The sequence below is a fragment of the Falco biarmicus genome, chromosome 14 (assembly GCF_023638135.1).
Source record: "Falco biarmicus isolate bFalBia1 chromosome 14, bFalBia1.pri, whole genome shotgun sequence".
Lineage (NCBI taxonomy): Eukaryota > Metazoa > Chordata > Aves > Falconiformes > Falconidae > Falco > Falco biarmicus.
The window spans coordinates 10,542,282-10,549,246 of NC_079301.1; the positions used below are offsets into that span (position 1 = coordinate 10,542,282).

Here is a 6,965-nt window from a genome sequence, read left to right on the forward strand (position 1 = left end):
TGCGACAGGCGACCCTGCGGAACGGCACCATCAGGCTGAATGCACCCTGGGCAGCTCCTGCGGGTTGCGGGATATGGCAAACGCCTGCCGAGGAACCGCAGGAAGGAAGAGCCTTATACTCGGCATTTCCGACCCTACTGCAAATGCCGCAGAAAAGGCCTCCCATCACAAACATGACTGAGTAGGAAAAAAAATACAGAAAAGTTGCAAGATACTGGGTAGCAACAAATTAGATGCCTAAAGTCCAGGACTGAGAACAAAACCATTACAGATACTTAATTAGAAAAGTAGCTATTAAAGTAGACTGGAGTTGTTTAATACTTTGTCAGTGAACTAATGTAATTAACTGTTGGACAGAAATGGGGACAAAACAGTGGTTACAGGTCTTGGAAAGAAGTAGAAAAAGAATGAACTGCAAAGGTCATAAATCTCAGATTCAACCGCCAGCCTTTTTCTCTCTTAGTCCACAAACAATTAAAGTATTTCTTCCATTTGTTCTAATCTTTGAAAGTACGACTGTGTAGACTGCAGTTGCATTTTGACCACAGTATAGACACTGCACTGGACAACTTTTTCTCTGCATGGCTCTGCACGTTGGTTTGAGGGAGACAGCCAGAGGCGGGGGACAGGTTATGCCTGTCCCTTACCCCAGACCTGCTTAAACCAGATTGAACTGGGAACCAGCAAATAAAACCTCCAAAACCAGAATGAAAGAATATTTAAACCCAATTTCAGTAATACTGACTGTTACTAACTAAAGCGAAAGAACATTATTATTTTACAGACAGTGGCTTTCAGTTTTCCTTTGAAGGGCTTCATGGTGTGTAAGAAGATAGCCATGTACCCTCCGGAGGCCTGATTTAAAACTTCTAATTCGTAATCAACAGCATACTTGGTGATCTAGAAAAAAACAACTCATCACAAAAACAACTCAACACTCTACAACAGAGCAATTCCCACACACACATTCATAGAACGGCAGAAGATTAACTGTCATTTTGATCTCTTGATGAGAAAGGGCACAATTTCGACACAGAACTGCATTTTCTCTGGGCGACAGTAAGCAACTCAGACTAGCACAGACCAAGACAGTGTTTTCAACCTGCCATCCACCTAACTTCAATCTGTTATAGCTATTCAACCGGTGATATCCAAAGTCCCAAGGTATGAACACATCTCAGTATCCTCATTAAAAAGTCAGCATGGGCAATTTTGGAGACATGTATTTTATAGAACACTTAGAAAAGAGCAAAGAGTGAATGATTACATTTTTGCACAGTCAGAAAAAGTAGGCAATAACATTCTCCATGACACTCGAATTTTTTTTTCATCCCACAAAAGTTGGCCACTGGCTGGAATTAAACTGGGTGCAAAGTGGGAGGTTCCCTGGCACCAAGGTAGGGTACGTGTTAACCTCACAGCCACACATGGCTTCAGCTTTGCCCTCTGTCATTTTCCTTTTTACTGCAGTCCTTTGCACCGAAAACGAGACAGACGCAAGCATCGCCTTTCGCTCTGTCCCTCAGACCCTTCTCTGACATTATCTCCAATTAGTATCCTGTTTGTTATCCAATATATCACTCATAATAGTTTCAGTGCAACCAACCAGTTCCTCCCCAAATGAAAGGAAGGTTAATGATGTTTTCTGCTACTGTTACTATATGCTTTGCATAAGAAAGGGAATGGATTTCTTAAATAACAGGAGACAACGTTCCTTTCCTGCAATGCCTTAGAGCAGAAGACATCCTTTCTTCAGCAGTAAGGATCAGCTGGACTGCCCACATTTTACCAGGTCAGGAGTTGCTTTCTGCCCTGGATGCACAAGTACCCTGTGGCCAACAGAGAAGTGGCCCAAGTGGCTTTAGTCTGGATTTTTTTTCTGTAACAGAGCAAAACATTGTCCCTTGAAAAGACAGAACAAAATCCACTAGTGACAAAGCTATTTGCATTGGTGCATTGCCAGGGTTGTTTTCTCCCTTCCCCTAGACCAGATATGCAGCTCAGCGCCTCAGCCCATGAACCACACACTACCCCCAGCCCTGGGATCAGGGTGGGTGAAGGGGAGATGCTGCTCTGGAGTCAGGAAGGATGAGAGCAGCATCAGCTCCCTGCTCCACCTCCAAAGCAATGCATGCTAAACTCAACTTGGGCATTTAAAAAGCAGAAAACATTAGAAGGAACACTACGCAAAGCAGAAGCATGATATAAACCTGAGTCCAACCTAGGAGACACTGACTGCAGCCAAAACATTTTCATTTAAGTAACTGATGTTAACCCTGTTGTATAATCCCAGTTATCTATTAAATTCTCCCAAAGAGAAAGTCTGACTCTGATTGCCTGGTAACAGTTAGCACTGGTTGTGTCATTACAGTAACTTCAAATTTTTTTACATTAATAGTACACCATGGTTAGCAACTGTACTTTCTCCTGATTTTTACATTTCTTATTTATTAGGTGATGAATTTTACCTGCAATTTGTGTCAAACTGCCTTTGCCTCAAAGCTGGAATTCAATTAACAATACAGGGGAAAAAAGTATTTTAATAGGTGCATTGGCTACAAAAGAAAACATCAAACATGACTTGCATTTAAATCAGTCATCATATGAAGAAAATTATCTCCATAATTAGTGACTTGAGGCAGTTGTTGGTGATCACAATACAAAGGGCTAGAAGAGACCACACCTCACCTACACCTTTGCCTAAGAAAGGATTGTTGACAGCTGCTTTTCTGAGCTAAAACTGTTTGCAATTAAGCAGTTCCATGTGTTTATCCAGAGAATTTCCTGGATTGTAGCTTTCTCGTCTAAATGCTTAAATATTGGGTTTATGTAAATTTAAGCTATTATGGTGGGTTTAAATTGTAATATAGAAATGATGAGATATCATTTTAATTCTGAAGGGGATTATTTCAAACAGAAATATCAGATCTAAGTTAAAAAGACCAAAAAACCCACGAAACCCCAAAACCAACCAAACAACAACAAAAAAAACAAAACCAAAAAAAACCCCCACAACACTTCATGTCCCCTGGAGACAGAGCTGATCTGAAGGAATCTATCAAGAATGAGCACAGGCAGATCCAAAAACTTAATCTTCAATGGCCCTGAAGCAGATGGGGCAAGAAACACAGTCCAGCACCCCCACACAACAAATTCAGAGAAGCAAAGGGGTCTTATCCAAAATAGGAGGCAGCACCTGGGTTGAGCAGGATGTCAGGCACATCTCAGCTCATCACCAGGCTCAAACATCCACTCCTTCAGTCTTTGTTCTTCACTGAATCCCACTGACCCACTTGTTAAAGTGGGAAAACTCTCCTCATGCTATTTGCCCTGGTGATTTTACCACAGTAGTTTTGCTCAGCATCACAAACGTGACCCATGCTGGTCTCAGGAGGGTGCAGGTGTTCAGCAAGGCTCATCCACACACACCAGGATGCCATCTTTCTGGCTTGCAGGGAAGCCCAGGAGAGAGCTGCTCGTGGCCCCATCCAGCAAAGCATCTCCCCCTGCTCAGGTCTGAGCACATGAACCACCCCACACACCTGCGGGCAGGCTCAACCCCACACCCAACTGAACCCTGCGGCAAAGACCGTCTGCGAGCCCAGCTCCCTGGTGCTATGGCCATAGCGCAGGCAGCTGCAGTCCTGCAAGGTCTGGCTTAAGCTTCGAGCTTCAATTCAAACAGAAATTAATTCAGGGAAGCCCTTAAAGATCCCTCTTGGCTTTAGGATCTCTTAAAGCAAGCGTAAATCACTAGTGTTTTGTCCTGGCGCCAGGCTTTATACTTACTTTATGTTACCACGAACGACTGCCAAAAGGGAAGAGCGAAGAGCTCGGGTCCATTAGCCATACTTTATTTTTTCACGATCTTCCCAGAAGCCATTGCCCACATTGTTCTGATGCATCTTTGCAGTCCTCATCCAAGCCACTGAAAACCCTTTACTACAGCTCTGGGATATCTGCAGCTTTTAAACCTGGCCCACAGCAGTACAGCAGCAAAAAGAGCCGAACCTCCAAACACTATCGCTGGCAAGAACACATTCCATGTCAGCTTGCTTTTTTCTTCCCAGAATGACAGGCACTGTCCAAGCTGCAGACACCACATAATGTACCACTTCTGAATATATGCAAAACGAAGGAAGCGGCATTTCTATCAGCAGGAAACATTTGGGTCAAATTTAAGACAACTCTTTAGGACTGATGAAGTGTACTTACCCTAAGTGTTCATAGTCACAAGTCTAATTTTTCCCACCACCTAAAAGTTACTGAGCCATTTCTACTAAAAAGGCCATGCTTATACCTGTCTTTTTGGGGGAGACTCAACAAAATAATTGGTTGAGTGCTTCACAGAGGGGTGAAGACACACACACAGGCCTTTGTTACAGCACTGCCTTTGAAATAACACTTATTTAATGTTTAAAGACTATGAGGCTACGCTTTGCACTGTTAGCTTTAAGACCTAGCCTACCTAAGACGGGAAAAGTGCAGCTTATTTCATTTAGTTGTCTTTCAAAATAGTCTCAAAGAAAGTTCTTTAGGAACACTAAGCAATAACAAACAATGATAGCTTAAAATTGTTTGTTATAAAACGATTACAAAAAATAATAAAAACATAATATCTTGGCTTTTGATGTTGAGGGATTCTTTGTGGGTTTTCCCATTTATTAGTCTTTTTTTCAGATTAGAACATTATTTTTATAATTACCGTTGTGAAATAAATATCTCATTAGGGTTTTCCCCTTTAATACAGGGTTCCAACGTAAATCATTGAAAACTAGGAAGCCTTAAAACTTCAGTTTCTTCTGGGAAATAGTTACTGCAAGGTCAGTCCCAATGGATAATATTTAAAACTCATGGAAAGTTTCTTGTGGGGGCAGCCAAAACACTGCAGTCCCTCACGACCTGTGCCACAGGACTAAGAGCTGAGCAGCTGCAACCTCCAGCAAAGTTTTGAGCATTACCAGTTTGGGAATTAAAACCTTTCCTAAATTAATTATGGCCAAGACTTAAGAGTGAGAGCATAACAGGCATCTCTTTTCCTGAAATGTGCCGTTACCTCCCAATATGACTTGCTCATATAAAACTCTGCTTCCTCTGTTTTAAGATTCCCAAAATCCTTTTACGTGAATTGCATGTAATTGTGATAAACACAACAAAGAAGCACCACAGAACTAATTTACCTTTCCCAATCATTTTCTAATGAAAAATTTTGCAGGCACATAGTATCAGCTCCACAGCATGGGCCACTCATTTTGTTTGAACAGCCTCAGTCCAGCACTTTGAAACGCCACCACCGCAGTCCCCATGCCTACATTCAGTCCAGAACACGGTGTTTATTTAAAGGTTTTGCACAATTTCAGAAAGCTGCACAATGTTGCAAAGATAAGCCATCCTGCAGAGGAAACAGAGCCAGGGAAAGGGCAGGCATTGGGGTGCACTTGATGTTCCACAAGACATCTACAGTGGCATAACAAATGCTGCTTGCTTGGGAGGTTTCTTGGTGCAAAAAAAAGAATTAAAAGCAGCCTTAAGAGCCATAGGATGTAGGAGCTGCCCAACGCTTCAATTTTACATCTGGATTTACTAATGTTATAAATGTCCACATCAATATGAGTCACACAAAACTCATATTCTGTAATCAAACAACCAAGTGGAAATTTCAATTTTCGTAATATTCGAAGCAGGGGGAGGAGGTTATTCCCCATGGCTCAGAACCAGCAACTGAAAATAATATGATCCTAAAATGAATAAAACTTACAGAAGTAGTTAAAAGGACCATTAAAAATTCCTCACTGTAAAGGTGCTGACTCATGGCTTTTTGAGTGTGTGCCAAGACTGCACTGCTCAGAAAACAGATGAACTCCTTAAAAAGATCTTTCATAACTCTTCTGAAAATAATTTTTATTTCAATTTACTCTCTGCAATTCCCACTATGGACAACTGGGAATCACACATCCGACGCTACACTGCTTTATGACGAAGCTGGTCCTACCTAATGTCTGATCAGAATCCCTAATGGACATCAATTATTGTACACGGAGGTGAATTAAACATGAAGATTATTTATTTCCATAATACATTTTAAATATGTATTTACTTCTATGTGATGAAACTTTTATTGTTTTTGTTTGGGAGATGAAAGGGACAGGATGCCTGGTGTTAAAATGAATTTTCTAATTGGACTTTAATGAACCTTGTCAAACCTCTTGAAGTAGCTTTCTCACATTTAAAGATCACTTAAACCCTATCTAAAGAATGAGCCTGCATTAGGATTTAAAGGTCTCCCTTTTAGTGGTGGTGCTGTGCATGCTGAGTCTTAACTTCACAGGCAAAATATCTTTCTTTTAAAAATTAAGAAGAATCAACATATTAGACAAATGGAATGGCTTTATATTATTTTAGATAAAGTAATTTATTTACATTATTTCATTTGTGAGGGAAAACACTTAGGGGAAAAAAAAAAAACAACCAACCTATCAAAATATTGCCCGTTCTTAGCAGATGAAAAGCAATAGCAAATTCTACATTCCAGAAGTATTTTTTCCCCTGAAATTTCCCCTTGAAAAAAGATGGTTGTTTTGGCTTTTCAAAAAGAGATCACATTTCGACTAGTCTACTGTGAACAAGGTTATGGCAAATACCTTAAAACTGGTAGTACATTTATGCTATTCACAATGTCAGGAATGGAGTTACGGGAATTATTTTTTGTGTGTGTGTGTGTAAACATTACTATAGCAAAGAAATATTTTGTGTGATTCAAGTACAAAACAGCTTCAGACTACACTGAAAGTTTGCATATGCCAGTGTCGGTGAAGGTGAAGAGGACAGTGTGGGTGCGCTTCTCTCATCTGTGCTCTTCTGGATTTGGTCTCTCCTCTGGGCTGCAATGGGTCCCTAAGTACTGCAGCGGCACTCCCATAATAGTCCCAGATACTCTTAACAACAAGGCAGATGTGGTTTTCTAT

At 40.9% G+C, this 6,965-nt stretch overlaps 1 protein-coding gene across 1 annotated transcript in view; it reads right to left on the minus strand.

Annotated features, from left to right (window-relative positions):
• HTR2C (5-hydroxytryptamine receptor 2C) overlaps window positions 1–4,081 on the minus strand; it is a 95,589-nt gene extending 91,508 nt beyond the window's left edge. Inside the window, exon 1 of the mRNA XM_056359792.1 lies at window positions 3,790–4,081. The gene's annotated coding sequence lies outside the window, so the exon portion shown is untranslated. The remainder of the gene's footprint in view (window positions 1–3,789) is intronic.
• Between the last annotated feature and the right edge of the window lie 2,884 nt (window positions 4,082–6,965).